This window comes from Pleurodeles waltl, chromosome 7 (assembly GCF_031143425.1).
Source record: "Pleurodeles waltl isolate 20211129_DDA chromosome 7, aPleWal1.hap1.20221129, whole genome shotgun sequence".
NCBI lineage: Eukaryota > Metazoa > Chordata > Amphibia > Caudata > Salamandridae > Pleurodeles > Pleurodeles waltl.
The window spans coordinates 750,942,829-750,959,147 of NC_090446.1; positions in this window are offsets into that span (position 1 = coordinate 750,942,829).

A 16,319-nucleotide genomic window follows, 5' to 3' on the forward strand; every position below is an offset into this window, starting at 1 on the left:
GTGTACTGATGAGTGGCTGTGGGTCCAATATTTATACCTGGTGCCAGCCTTTGAAGTGGGGGGATTCCTTATACTAACCCCACGTCTGGTTCCTGAAAGTTCTTTCATTCTCCTGCCAAGGCCCCAAGCTGTCTGGGGTGATGTAAAAACAGTATCAAGTGCCTTTGTATGTGCTGGAGGCAAGCCCTTTGAAATGTATTGGGGCTGGGTACCCGTCCGCCCCCAACCTTACTGGCAGGATGCCCCATCTTGCTCATTACTAGTTCCTTTTTGTGTCACTGGAGGGAATTCACAAACCTTAACAGCAGAGCCATTCCCATGTGACCCAGGACTCTGGCAGAAGGCACAAATGGTTAGGACAAGAACATTCCAACTTTCTAAAAGTGACATTTTCAGAGTTGTGACTTTAAGACTTAAGTTGATTTTAAATTACAGCTAATTTGAGTGTAAGCATCATATTTCCATCTGCTCCCAATCAACCATTATCACTTATTAAATGTGATAAGGTAACCCAGTGTTACTCAACAGGAGAGATAGGCCTTGCAGCAGTGAAACATGACTTTAGGGATTTTTCACTGACAAGACATTTACCAAGACATGTAAAACTTTAGTACACATGTCCTACATTTTAAATACTATGCACCCTGCTCTATGACCCTTTAGAGCCTCCCTTTGGGGTGACATAAGTAAGAAAAACGAAGTTTTAGGATTTGCAAATGATTTATATTACCTGGCAGATAAAAGTTTAAATCCACACTACAGGCTGCAGTGGCAGGCATGAGACATTTTAAAAGGCTGCATCAGTTGGTGGTACAGTGAATGCTGCAGTCCCACTAGCAGCATTTAACTTACAGGCCCTGGGTATATGTAGCGCCATTTACTGTAGGCTTAGAAGTAAATTTAATGTACCAATCCGGTATGTGTCAATTGTACTATGTTTTAGGGAATGAGCACAATCACTTTACCACTGGTTAGCATGGAAAAAGTGCACAGAATCCTAATGCCAACACAAACAGGTTCAGTGACAGAAGGCAGACATATGGGGGTGAGAGGTGCAGCTAAGAGGGCCAGACCCAACAGTCTTATCTCTTTTCTCCCTCCAATCAGCTTTTTCTGCACAGATGAGTGCGTCTACTGAACATCATTTTAACAAGAGATATTGATAAGGGGGAGAAGAGAGATGAGGACGCTGATTACATTTTTAGTATAAACCAATAATTGTTTTATGTATTTTGCCTTTTGAGCATTAACGAAGCCCTAGTGTACATTAAATAACTGTACAAATGTGGTGACTAAAACTAATAATTCTCCCATAAGATAATAGGATCATTGATCAAGGAGAAATAGCTTTTTATATCATATATCATGCAGTCTAGACATCTGCAATGCAGAAAGCTATTGTTCAAATCACCATCTGCCTAGAAGTCCATTTCAGGGTTTCGCATCTAGGCAAAACTACAATCAGATCCAAAAGTGATCATGTCTGCCATGAACCTTGGGGTGTTGAGGTGTAAGATTTTACAGTGGTGGAATGGTGTTCTGAGCAAAATGTTTCTGTGAATAATTATTAATTAAACAGTTGGGTGGTCAACGCAGCAAGTAACAGAAATCAACCATGAAACAAAGTTTTGAACTGCAGTGAGTGAGGCCAGATATTTTTAGGAGACCAATCTTCAGAGCAATGCCACAGGGTGGGACCTGACACTCTTAGGGTGATCTTCCCCCTAACCGTTTTAAGGTTAGTGACTACTAAGCACTATTTTTAGTTTAATCTTTAAAAATTAATATCTCAACTTCTACTGTTCAGATGTTTATTGTTTTGGTCTTGGTTTATTCAGATAAATATTCTCAATTTTTCTATTTTGGGATGTTTCATTGGATTTCTGTGTGTGTGTTGCACAAATACTTTACACATTGCTTCTTAAGTTAAACTTCACTGCTCTGTGCCAAGCTACCAGAGGGTGAGCACAAGTTAATTTAGGGTGTGTATCTGACTTATCCTGACTCGGATTGTGGCCCCTACTTGGACAGGGTGCATACCACTGCCAACTAGAGACCCAATTTCTGAGAGCAGGATCTTGGCCGAAAATTGAAGCTGTTCAAGGATCCAGTTGCAGCTCAAGTACCTTCACCATTTCACCAATTTGTCACTAGTATGATTACGATAGGGCCTGCTTTCAAGAAGCCCAGTGATTTAAGGCCAGATGTACGTAAGTCCTGAATTACGACTCGCAAATTGCGAGTCAGAGAGACTCGCAATTTGAGAGTCGCAATTCAGTATGCAGGATGGTGTCCCTGACACCATCTGCGACTCGAAAGGGGGTTGCAAAGGCCCACCTCATCAATATTAATGAGGTGGGTCGCAATTTGCGACCCCCTTGGGACTCGCAGCACTCACAGGGATAGTGGCCTGCTGGAGACAGCAGACCACCATGTTTGTGACTGCTTTTAAATAAAGGAGTTTTTTGTTTTTGTAATGCAGCCCGTTTTCCTTAAAGGAAAACGAGATGCATTACAAAACGAAAAAATGAAACGTTTTCGCTTCATTTTTTCAGAGAAGGCAGTGGTCCATAGGACCACTGACTGCTCTGAAAAAATGTTTTCCATGCCATTCACAAAGCGAAAGGGGTCCCATGGGGACCCCTTCCCTTTTGCGAATGGGTTACCACCAGTGTGACGCTGGTGGTAACTGTGATTGCTTTGCGAACGGGTTCGCGGTCACAAAGCAATGCAGCATTGCGCTGCGACTCGCAATTAGGAAGGGGAACACCCCTTCCTAATTGCGACTCGCAGTCCCATTTTGAGAGTCTGTAACCAGGTTACTGACTCGCAAAACGGGGATTGGGCATTGCAATGTGCTTTTTGCACGTCGCAAACAGCAAATTTAGCTGTTTGCGACGTGCAAAAACTTTGCTACATCTGGCCCTTAATTGCTATTACAAGGTTAAAGGACACTAACGTATGTGAGTGTAGTCCTTCAGTTTGGTATCAGTAGACAAAACTATGAATTCAATAGATATTGCGATTACAGGATCATCCTGTTATAGGATCTTTTTTGAGAGCATGAATAAAAGTCTAGTCACGAATTTACAATAGCAGGCAGCAAAGTGGCATCTGTCTTGTTTTGCAGTGATTTGAAGGGACAGCTGACATGTGGATGTTCATCTTTTGATACATTTAATAAGCAAGACATTTAAAAATTAAGCAGAGGAGAGACAATATCATATTTGAGAAAGTCCACTTGATCTCAGCAGTGGAGTCTCATTTTTATCACCTGGCCCCTTTTGTTAAAAAAATAAATAGGCTGCCATAAATGAATTTCATGAATAATTTCTCTACTTGGGTGGCAACGAATTAAAGAGCTCTTACGACTTCTCTCTGGCAGTGCATCATCAATAATCTCCCATGGATATGAGGCAGAAGAGGTGCCTCAAATATTTAGAAATATCTTGCTTTTGCCATCAGGCTTTTATTGGACAGCTTGTTCAGGTTCTTTTCAGAGGCAGCCCTCAGAGCTACATTGGCAGCTGTGCTACCCATGAGTTCCTTCCTGTTGATTTCAAACAGAATATAGTTATTGTTTTGGTGGACTTGTTTACTTTCACTGTTGGAAGGAGTAAGGCTTTCAAGGGAGCTCTGCCTTGATCAGTGAAGTGAGTGAGTCTGTCATTCATGTAGTGCTAACCCATGTTGTTTGTATTGTATTACTGAATGTGACATACCTTTTGCAGATTCTAGTGTGTTTCAGTTGCTGGATTTTAGACCTGGCATTCTTAGGTTGATCATACGCCAGACGTTTTGCCCTTTTGCCTACTGTTCTGGTGCTGTATCTTTAAGTTGGCCTTAGGACTCTGAGCAATGAACCCCTGCTAACCAGTGCTAAAGTGCATATGTCTCTCACCTAAAGATGGTAACTTTGATGTATCCCTAATTGGCATAATGAAATTGGTAATGAAAAACTCCCAAAGTTGTATTTCATTACTGTGAGGCCTGCACCACTCATAGGCCAGCACTGGGAATTCCTTAAAACACTTTTAAGCTGTAATTCCTGGTCAGAAAGGAGTATCTGTATCATGTTTGATATTATTGGAATGGTAATGATAAATCCTATTTACTGGTAAAGGCAGATTTATTATTACTATTTTAGAAATGCCGCTTTTAGAAAGTAGGCACTTCTCTGCCCTCACTGCCCTGTGTGCCTGACCGCTTCTCTCCAATACACATTCGGCCTGGGCTGGGTGACAGCTACATTTGTGCATTCCCTTCAGACACCCATGAGAGAATACTCAACTGCATCTATAGTTATCTGCATACTGATGGGTCTTCCTGGGGAGGAGGTTGGGAAGGGCTCACACATACACTTCAAAGGCTAGTGGCCTGAGACCTCACAAAGGGGCTTAGTACACCCCACTGATAGTCTGAAGCCAGGGTTGGGCTGAAAGGGGTTTATGTGCACTTCATAAAGATCCTTTGAAGTCATCCCTCACATCAAAGGCACTAGTGGATATAAATACTGGGTCTCTGACCCCCCTGAAAGCAGATAACTATTGGACTTAGAAAGAACTCTGCTGGAGTAAAGACTGCTGTGCTGCAACGATTGCCACTCTGCCTAGACTGGCTGTTTCAAGGACCTGCTTCTCTGCACTGCTGAGCAGCCCTGCTACCCACTGATCACTGCCCTACTGAGGACAAGGACTGGACCCATCTTGCTGACCATAGGATCTCCAAGGGCTTGTAAGTTTGCCTGTGTTCTTCTGAAGTCTCAGGGACATTAAGGACTGCTTGCAGTTCTCCTGGCGCTGCTGGACTCTGCCATCTGTGAGCCCTAACCATGCCTGATGACTCCCCTCCAGTCCTGGGCCTCAGAAGTAGGTACTAAAGCTGCAAACATCAAAAAGAGATGCAACACCCAAGTATGGCAGAAAAATCAAGAAAATGATGCATGACATCTACAGCTACAAACCTCAAAGAGTGATGCATCGCCCTGAGCGCGATAGAAAAATCAATACTTCGCTCTGAAGCAGTGGCGAACCGACGACCACGGCTTCACCACTTCGTGGCCTAATGACGATGCTCTGTGCAGCCTGCCACCGGTGCATTGCATCCACCTGAGTGCGGGAGAACTATTGACGCATTGTGTTCCCGCCAATGACACATTGCTCTTCTGTTCCAGCGCTCCCTGTGTGGGTTCTGTAACCGGCCTACTCTCCTTTGTGGTCAGCCTGGATTTTGGCTTTGCACCGGTCCCTCACGGCCTCAGGTAACCTTTTAACCTTTATTGACTTCTAAGCACTGTTTTCACATTTAATCTTGGAAAATTCAGATGTACTCTTTTACTAATTTGATTGTTGTCGTTTTGGTCTTGTTTTACTCAAATAAATATTCTCTCTACACAAATACTTTACTATTACTAATTGATGTTATTTGAAGGAAAAGCTGGGCAACCCCCTTATCTTTCTCCTTTAAAGATCAACCATCGTGAGTTAGTAACTATGGCCAAGTATGCTTTAACTGTAGTGTTTGCAAATTCCTTTCTTCAAAAGGCTGTGCAAAATATAAGAGTAATCCTAAGATGTTTACTTCTGTTTTTTGGCCCAATGTCAACAGTCCAAAATGTAGTGTTCTTGGATAGGATACAACATTGTGGACTTGGTACTATTAGGGCCTCATTTGGGTTGATTTTTCTTACTAATGATGTTATTCCTTTGGGAATTCTATTAATACTGCGAACAGCCCATGGTTGATGACTTCACGTCAAGGGGACCAGGAGTTAATACAATATACATTTGAAAAGTTATGTTCTGATGCAGCATAACTAATGATGCAGTGGCTAAACCTGTGATTGACTTTGCACTACAAAAAGGCCCACTACATATCAGTTGACTGAGGAGATATATAATGAGGCAAGCACAACTAGTTTTGTACCTGATGTCCCATAGGATACATGCCTTACCATCCTTCCCATAGACAAACTTTTGCAGCCAGGGAGCACACAGAAACAGTTTACAGCTGAGCAGAAGGAACGAGGACTCCAAGGTAACCTGTGCATTTGTTGCAGTGTTTGAGGTCATTTTTTTAAAATATCCTCATATCCAGAAAAAAGCAAAACTCTGTACTAATAGCAGGTGGAAACAAAATAGTCGGACATAGTTCCTATTGCTGAAGCTGTGCATATTTTTATTATGAATGTATTGTCCTTGAGCTATGGTGCTTTGAACATAGCTGCACTATTTGATTGAGACACAAAAGGTAATTTTATGAATTGCATGTTAGCAAGTACTCATAATGTACCTTTGTCATTCAAGATGGAATCAGAAGTCATCCTCGCAGTTGATGGAAACCTTGGATCTCATGAGTCGTTGCACAAGAAGCTCATCCTTTAATCTTTTCAGCCTTCTCTGGCCATATATAGTGTATAATCTATGATATTGGGAGACATCTGTGTGATCGATTATGCTGTGCACCACTTGGTTACAACAGCATAAAAGCAACATAAACTGGGTTAGCAATCTAATTTCATTTAACTCCATTTATTGTCAAGCAAACTTTACCTGTCTTGCGTAAGGATACTTCCTTAGCCTTAGGAGTGCTCTCTTCACTAGAAACTTTCCCCAGAAGTACCTCCAGGATACCAAAACGTTGACACATTTTTGGAAAAAGGTGCAGAAAAATTGCCTCTGTCAGATTGCATGACCATTCCCTTAAGGTGATTCTTGGGACAGAGATCCTTCACAGTTGCATCCATCCCCTTGCCTTGAGAGAAGAACAGAAGTTAAAAAAATGATGAAATGCTAGCAGAATGCTTCAATAGACATTCCATTTCACCTGCAGGAGTACCAGTATTTTTGTTACTAACCGTTTTGGAGAATTTAAGGCATTACATAGACTACTGAGAATTAAACACTATTACCATTTGCAACTTTCACCCATTTCCTCTCATTTCAGTTTTTTTTAATGTTACAATGAACCACTGAGTTTAACAATTAGATTTGGGAGTGCATACAATCTGCCTCCTGTACTTGCCATGTCACTGTCATGCTCCGGTAGTACCTGTTTGTATTTTGTCAAGAACCAGCTTTTGGAAAATCCTTTATCTGGTAAGACCTGAAATTAACAAAGTCAATCTGCAAAAGATTCAGAACTTTGCAGTATTATAAAGAGGCATCTCCAAAAATTCAACCATGTCACCAAAGCCAGAGTTAAGCTCCAGTGGTTCCCAATCAAGCAGACTTCTCTTTAAGATGATCTGCTGTATGCATTTAACTTTCTATGAAGCTGGAAAATCCCCACTAGTTGAATGGTTCAATCACTACATCCCAGTGAGAAACATGCACTCTGAATCGTAGCTCCTTCTCTTGGTTCCTGTTTCAAATGATCTTGGATAAGGTGCCACTCATCCACTGAGTGGTTCTCAACTTTGAAAAACCCTAATTGTACACATTAACAAAATTTTCCCACACTTAGGCTTCAGAAGAGCCTTAAAAACAAATATTTTCAGCTAGATGTTTCTTTGTCCCCAGTTTAGTTTTTCCTTTGTTCGCTCCTTTTGTTGCTTAGTGCCAGAAAGCCTATGTTGGTGAACAAACTCCTAATGCAACCAACCATAGCAAAACCAATAAAAATCAGGCAAGGATTAAAGATGGGGATGAGAGCAAGGCTGACCTTACTACTATGACCATTACAAATATCTGATGATGCCTTTCAGCCTGACCAATGCACTTGTGTTAACGCTGAATTTTACTAATGAATATTGATGTATTCTGAGTGTTGAATTTGCAGTGAAAATGAATTACCCTAGAGAAAAATAATGCACACATTTGAAGTTGTGCCTATCTGAGTGGCAGCCAAGGTTCACGAAGTGTACTTATTCATAGCCTATTAATGAAAAATGCTGAGCTTATGTTTCGATCAATGTAGTAATATGTCATATTAAGGGTATGTATTATGTATTCGTTTTATTAACCGCAGGCCTTAACTTAACAGGTCTTGGGCCTAGTTGCACGGAGTCATGTCAAGCTGCATTTCTAAAGCAACTTATAAAATGGCTGCTTAGAGAATTAAATTGTGATTTTCCACTGTGCTGACCAAGTGTTCACAGCTGAAATTCTTTCTCAAGAGAACTGCTTGCTAGAAGATGTTGTACTAGCTAGGGATATATTGTATAACATAGTACGTGTAAAAATGACCTTCCCAGGAGAAAACAATGGATGCATTGACTGGAATGTAAGCTGCAACAATATTGATACTTGACAAGCCAAACGATGGGACCAAGAAAAGAGGAGGCAATCATCGACATGTGAAATGTATATTAGTATGTTAATAGATTTGAGGTTTTATATTCATTGGACTAAATGCAAACATGATATTCTTTGACTAATAAGGATGTGGAAAGTAGTTTTAGGAAATCTAACTTAGCCAGACTGCACTGAGAAGGGGACACAATTTTTCCATTTCCACTTCACCATTAGCTCCAGTCTTTCGAACTGTCTAGGGAGATCATTCTCCCCATTCTTCTTGAGCATTTCGTTATTATTCTTTTCTGACCTGCCTGCAGAGACTTTTCCTGAACTTTAATCCTGAATCCTGATGCTTTGCTGATGGAACTGATGTCCAATTGACAAAGACTGTCACAGCTTGTTGAACCATACAGAGGCAAGGTATAAGACAATGTTACTGATTGTTATATATTTGCTTTTGTTCCGATGTACCAACCGCTACTTTTGATAGAGCCATAGTTAGATGTTTTGCCAAAATTCTGTTGACTAAATTGGTTTTCATGAAGTCCAAACATGCTATTCTAATATGAAGGTAGTTAGGGTTCTCACTGACGATGTTCGCTATATGTAATAACAGTTGATGTATTTTCTTTGCTGAATCTAAATGTATATCATTTCGTTTGCGCAGTTATTCATGCTATTAATTTGTACCGTAACTTTAGAATGCGTAATGGCCCAAGCTTTGATTAGATTGCAATTCTTTAGGCATTTTGGGCAGCCAGAATTGTTTCTGTATGCTTATCATCTGATTCTGAGACTAAGTTACGTGACATTAGCATTGGTAATATAGGGAAATAAACATTTTAACTTTTACATTAAGGTGTGGTTATTCATGGTGGCGAGGCCGTTGTGTGTGGAAATTAGTGACTCCTATTAGTTATTGATGTTATTGATGTTTAAAGCTATTGACTTGTATTGGTACAGGGTTACATGATGGGAACTACTCAAAGCGCAGTCAAAAGGTCCATCGGCTTTTACGCATCTCCTTGTAAGTTCACTTAATAAGGTCTGACGCGCTAATACCTGCAAACTTGCAACACCTCTTGAATGGCATTTTGCGATATATGCTGGTAGTCTTTGTTCTGGCCAGCTGGAAAATCGTATTTGTTCACTACCTTTTACTGAACACAGATGAAATGTAAGTGTTGTTCTTGATAAGTTGAGAACTCACTCTGTATATATCAAACTGGAAAATGATTGTTTGAAGTACAGACAGTGACATTTCTTATGCCTCACAATAGTATCATGATGGGTGTCATGAAGGTGCATTCAAGCCAAAAGTTGTCAATTCCTACATTCAACACACAAATACAGTGGTTTTGCCATAGCGTATATTTTTTGTAAGTTTGTCCATTAATTTCCAGCTAAAATTGCTCCATAGTGAAACTCACACGTAAAGAGACTATTTCTAAATGGAGAATTACAAAACAGCAAGACTTAGATACACTCAAACCAGCATTTACAACTGCTGCTTTGTTGAGCACTGCAGACTTCTTGTTGCCGTTCATTGTGGTAAAAGATTCATCTCCAGTGGTGTAGGAAGGATCCTTTCACAAGACACAAAATAATATGGAAAACACAATGATCTCTCCATTGTAAAGGGGAAATCATGGTCCATTGTTTATGGTGTTCTTCCTGATATAATGACATACAAAGGCATGTGCAGTTGTCTGCAGTGTGACTATAAGTCAAAAAATTGCACAGTCAACCCACAGGGATTCTTTTACCACTGCCTGCATCAACTCAAACTTGGCCATTCATCTTCATGGGTTTTATTCCAGATCTACCAAACTCTACCTCCTGCACTGTAATAGTAATCGAGGTGGATTTATATAAGAAGATGAGTCTTTTCATTTCTATTCCAGCAGTACTCACTGCTGCACATTTATTTTCTGTTGTTTGTCTGAGAGACATTGTCAAACTATAAGGGTTACCAGCCAGTTATCATAGATATGGGTTCACAATTTGCCACTTTCTGGTCTTTCCCAGCTGCTGAAAATCCCCAATTCGATGGACAGACTAAAGGTGCCATTCATGCTTTAGAGCAATACCTCAGATGCTTTCTCATTCAAGATGACAAGACTGGGTACACTCATTACTCATCACAGAATTTAACAAATCTCTACAAATGTTAAACCCTTCCTCTCATCTTTTTTGTATGTATGATTTTTCATTCAGTATGGGACCCATAAACAGTCCTACTTGCTATCTTACATCCCAAACTTCTCTGGTCTCCTCCTTTTGTAAATCTACATAGTGATACAGTGATTCAGGTTTTTTCATGGTTAGTAATTCCAGAATAAGGGATATATAAACAGATTAGTTCCCTTCAACAGTGCATTGTAACATTTGTTGTAGATGGGTTTCTTCCCTGAAAGATAGCTCATACATTTCATGCACTGCTGTTATTTCCCTTGTTGTACCCTTCAGGCTCCTTCAACTCTGTGATTTTGTAATTAGAATATTTTATTTATTCAGCCTGCAACCAGTCTACCCTTTCACTTGTGATCCAGCTTTTTTCAGAATTTCACAGTGGTGAGTCATACTACCATTTACAAATTGGTAATCCATCTCCTTTGCAAGTTGTGGAGTGTTCTGTTTGCAAGCTCAGGATGTTCTCCCTGCTTTACATTGTTTTCTTTCTCCTTCTCTTTCTCCTGTTTCCCTGTAGTCTGATGACTCACCACCATATCCTTCCACTTGATGTTGAAGATGTAACTACTTGGAAGCTTGTGGGCTGTCTGTGTAATTATCATTTACGTCATCATAGTAGACTTCCCCAGCTGAGGCTTTGAAGACTCACTATCTACAAGCAGAAGGACATTGAAAAGTTTTTCCTACCTTTTGTTTTTATTCCTGTTTCATTTAGTTTGCCTAGGACCACCAAATTCCTGAGCTGACTCTCATTGAGAGAAGACAAAGGCCCTCATTATGTTCTTGGTGGGATGCCCAGCCGCCATCCGTGCCAGTGGTCAATGAAAGACCACCAGTGTTGGCAGGCGGCATCCCGCCAAATAATGACACATGGTGCCTCACCGCCATTGATGGCAGTTGGTGGTGGGGGTGGATGCTGCTCCACCCTCACTGCTACGTCACTCCATACACCGCCACGCCTATAATGAAGCAGTTCTAGGCGTGGCGGTGTATGGAAAGGCGGCGATGGCGGCAGAGCACCATCCAGGGAGCCTGCTCCCTGGTGGAGCAGCGCAACGGAAAAGGTAAGTGCTGTCCGAGAGGGAAGGTGTGTTTGAGTGTGTGAGTGCATGGGGGTTGCAGGAGTGTATGTGGCAGGAGATGTGTGTCTGAGTGCATGTATGTGTGTGTTCATGTACGTGAATGGGTGCATGTGGATGTGGGGGGTTGGGGTTTGGGGGGACCTGTATGTAGGGGTGGGGGTGGGGGATTGTGAGGGTCGGGATGGGGGACCTGCATGGTGTTTTAAGGGTGGAGGATTGGGGAGGGGGCGGTTTTCAGGGTTCGGGGGTGGGGGTTTTCTAGGGGCTTGGGGGTTGGGTAGGTATAGTGGAAAGGGGGAGGGGCAAGGCATGTCACATACATGTGACAGGAATGATTATTCCTGTCACCCGTATACTTTCAGCCAGGGATTACCTGGCGGGGTAACTCACCAGGGAATCCCTGGTGGAAATAGGATCGTAATGCCACCCCCTGTCCTGCCTCCACTGCCGGGTCGAATGTGCTCACAGTTGGCTCGGCGGTCGAATCTGGCCTGACGGTGGGTGGTAGTGAACTGGCTGCTTTGCATATTGTCTTGTATCCTGACTTTGTGCTGGCTCAGTACACCGAACAATTCTGAATGCACACTAAGGTGTATGCTTCTTGTAGCTCTTCTGACATCCAAAGCTGGGCTCTATGTTTAGGAGAGGCACACAAAGCATGTCACCTGGTAGATACAAGACTACCATATATGTCCTGGCTCCCAAAACTTAAGCAGAAATGACAGCATACCATTTTTGTAATTTATGTAGCTGAACAGGCCATGTTCCTGTTTTGGTGAGTGCAGTGCCTTCTGACTCCTCTCGAGCAGAGTAAAATTACAATATAATGTCCATAACCGACATTGATATCCTGTGTTAATGTAGATGGTGTGAATGGTGTTCTCCATATTATGAGAGTGACTGTTGTGACGAGTGGAATATATTTTGGATTTGACTAGTACAACTGAGTACACAATGGAGGTTGAAATCAGCCTCTCTAGACTTGGGAGTGTTTTCTTAGCATTCTTGAGCTGGAGATTGTAGCTTAAACACAGAAGTGAGGGAGTATGGAAACAGAGCTACTTTTAGGATGTAACAGTAACCTTTTGGGAAGGGGGGATACAGACTATCACACCCAGGAGCTCTGCTGTTTTTATAGATGGTGAGCCACAGAATCTGTTACGAGGTGCTGAGCTTCATACTCTATTGAGCCCAAAGTTGTGTGCGTCCCAGTTTCAGGCTTTCCATGTCACTGCCTGCTGTGAGAAGCTTCCAAGTTAAGTACATCTTTGTGTCTGATTTAGAATTCAGCAGACCTTTACCCTGTCACAAACATGGCAAGTATCCTGTCTGGCATGTTACAAGTGCCATAGAATAAAATGTACTTGTAATAAGGCAGACAGCATAACTGTCACTTCTGTGGGAAAGTAACCCATCTGCCTAACTTGAAATCGTGCCCTTTTTCTGCTTTGCACAGCACAAATATGAAAAGGAAGGGAACAACTGTTAACAGGCTCCAGGACACTGAAAGGGTGGTACCCATCCCTTGCCTTGTAAATTACTATTTTATTGGGTTCCAATCTCTCCAACCTGGTCTCAGGTTTCTCATTGTACGAGGAGAAGGCACTCCTAGATTCCTTGAGAATGTCCTGAGATCCAGGGCAGGTGTCGCTGAGAACTAATTGTCTAGAGGTTAAGGGATACCTCTTGGAAGTCTGCACAATCTTTTTGGCACAATAAATGGGTCTGCCTGGGACCTTAGGAGCCCATTAAGCCTGCTGAGAGAAGGGAAGGTGGACTGTTACAGGAGTCGATTGCCTGGATGAAGGAGAGCCAGCTGCGGTGGCCAATGCTTGGGAGCTTCCCAGAGTAGTAGATGGAACTCAGGAAGTGGGTAGCCCTGACCTGAGTATTTGAGTGGGTTTCCTAACCTTCCTAGAGTGAAATGTAATTAGGCTGTCCTGTTTTCAGTGTTTATTTTATGTGGATTTCAGTGGTGTATCTCAATGTTTTCCAAACATTCTGAGATCAGTGCCTATCAATGTTTAGTCAGCTGCCTAACCTCTATAATAGCCAAAACTGTATTTTCTACTGTTAGAAAACATGTTTTTTGCAGTGATCATTACAAAGCACATACTTAATTTATAGGAGAAGCAATGCAGGGTATATAGTGTCTTCCTATTGGTAATGTACCCAGTGAGTTTGTTAGATTTTTCTAAGCACAGAACATCTGTGTAGTGCACTCTTACTCATATTTACATGCAATTACCCTCGCTCACATCTGATTATCTCTCACACTCTGTCAGGACTCTGTCTAGTTTACAGGACTAAAAGAGTGTTATATGCAAACGTTTTAATAAACCCATTCCTTGCGCAGCTATGTGGGGGGAGTGTATTTGCCCACTCCCTACTGAATATTACAACATAATAAAGTTGGTCAGCCCTGCCAACAGCATAGGATTTTGTGAAACCCTTACAATTTTGAATGGCATCAGATTAATTTATAGCCCTGTACTCTAAGGGAGCATTAGTTGTTGTTTTAAGCATACTCACCACTTTTTTTTTGCACTCTCTGGCTGACTATATTAAGGTGGTGCTGCTGGTGTGTGGATATAGCTGTCAAGTATCTCCATGACAAATGTCTCACTATAAGACAGTTCTTATCATTTAACAGACATCACATTGTATTCCGGGAAATTGGATTTCTATCCTTTATCATTGTAACTATGGGCTCAAAATCCCCAGCAGTAACGTGCAGTGGGATAAAAAGCTAGTATTAGCTACAATTATCACATTACACAATGGACACCTTGCAGTTATAAATTTTGTTGGTTTGTAAAAAGATGTGTCATGTTTTCACCACTGACCCATGCGGATGGGGGCTGCACTCTTTTCACATGTACTTGCCCCTAAATCTTGCATTTAATGTTTAAAGCCTGGGTATTTGAATGATGACCTGCTATCAAAACCTATGTGTTAGAAAAGGTGATTAGTGTATCAAAAAGTTTACCGAATTCTGTGGATAATTGAGATAGTACATATTGTCTAAGAATCATATGGATGAGCCATTTGGCAAATCAGTGAACCAATTAATCAGTGCCACACAGTAATCCTAGACCAGTTTTTCATGCTGCTATTTAAATTGTGTTGCCCCTCCTGAAAAAAAGAAATATGGTTTATTCACTCTCACTTTCCTTTCTTTAAATGACATTTTAGTTTGTGGCTGTGCCGGTGTTTATCAGTATTTATATGTTTCTACTGATGAGGGCTCTTTTGGTGGAGTTTTATCCTTCATTATAGGTTTAGACCAAAAACAGGTTAGCCTAAATGTGACTAATCAGAATGAGGAATGGTCACCTGCATCAGGTGTGGCCAGTGAGGCTATGCCTGATGTGAAGCCAGGGCCATTGAGGAGCAGAGCCTGGGACCTATGCTGACATTGTTGAAGCAACTGTGAACTCCCAGATGCCATGATGAGAGGAAAATCATCCCTGGCACCTGTGGCTGGCTAAACAAACCTGCCCATGCCCTCCAGAGCAGCCAATCCTCACCTTTGTGCCAGAGTGGAGACGCCACATCTGCTGATCAATTTACCGGAAGTGCACCATGTCTTAAAACCACAATGTGAACTGGTGGGCTGCTTGACATGGAAAGAGTATGAGTGAACAAGTGATTTCTCATGTGACACTTTTGGCAGCTCTCAGGGATAAATCCCATTAACATTTATGGCCACTTCCTACTACCAACAGCACATGTAGAAGAGCATGTCAGACCCTACCAATCTGTCAATAACTATACAAGCTCATCTCCATTGAGTTGCAACACAAATGAAAAAATAATTTTTAACACTATCATTAAAACTCAACAACATTTTCTAATAATATTAGACAAATGATTATTTTATAAATGATTCATAATCTCTCATCACAAAATGATTCACCCAAGTAGCTTTAAAAACTATTCCAGTCAAAGGATTACACTGTGTTATGTTTCCATAATGACAAGCAAACTTTCAGTTATTTTAAAAAAGGTGCAAAGTTTAGCAACAAGGGGTCGGATTCACAAAGGTAAACTTAGAAATTTGGTCTAAACTCAAGAGCCATGAACCTCAATGTTCTTGGAGACCAGATCACCCATGCACCTTTGTCTTACATTATCTACTATGTAAGCATGTTAATTAAGATGCCAATTTCAAGGCATGCTAATTAATCAACCACAACCTATTCATTTATTGAGTACCCTTTTCTTAATTACAACTAAGCTAGTGTGAAAAAGAGGATGAAATTCTGTGTCACCAACTAGTTACATGGAAGCATACTTGTTTAGATATTTTGCTCTAGCATTGACTGATAAATTTAAATAGTTTGGAGTTGTAGATAATTTACACTGACAATTGATAATCACCACTCCCCTGATGTACAAAGCATTTTTCCAGTCACAAACCCTTTAAATTGCAAAGTTCTGAGGTTTGTTTTCCCAAGATGAGTTTTTACAGTGGTCGACCTAATGTCTTCCCAAAGTTGTACTAAATGGGAAACGGTTGTTTTAAAACCAGTAACTGTTCCTTTAATGGCCTCCATGACTTCATTCATGGCCAATAAAAGGGTGTTACAAATTATTATATTTATTCAATAGACAGGTTGTTTTGTGGCCTCTCACCTGTGAATGGAGAATTTGCAAGGCAACATATGAGGTCACAGAGGGGCTTGTAAATTGCGCAACTATTTGCAAACTGCTCAGTGTGCAAACTGCACATCTTGAATTCAGAATGAATGTTCATGCTTCAGGCCTTAAATCCTTTACTGCATTTATACATGATTTAATCCCT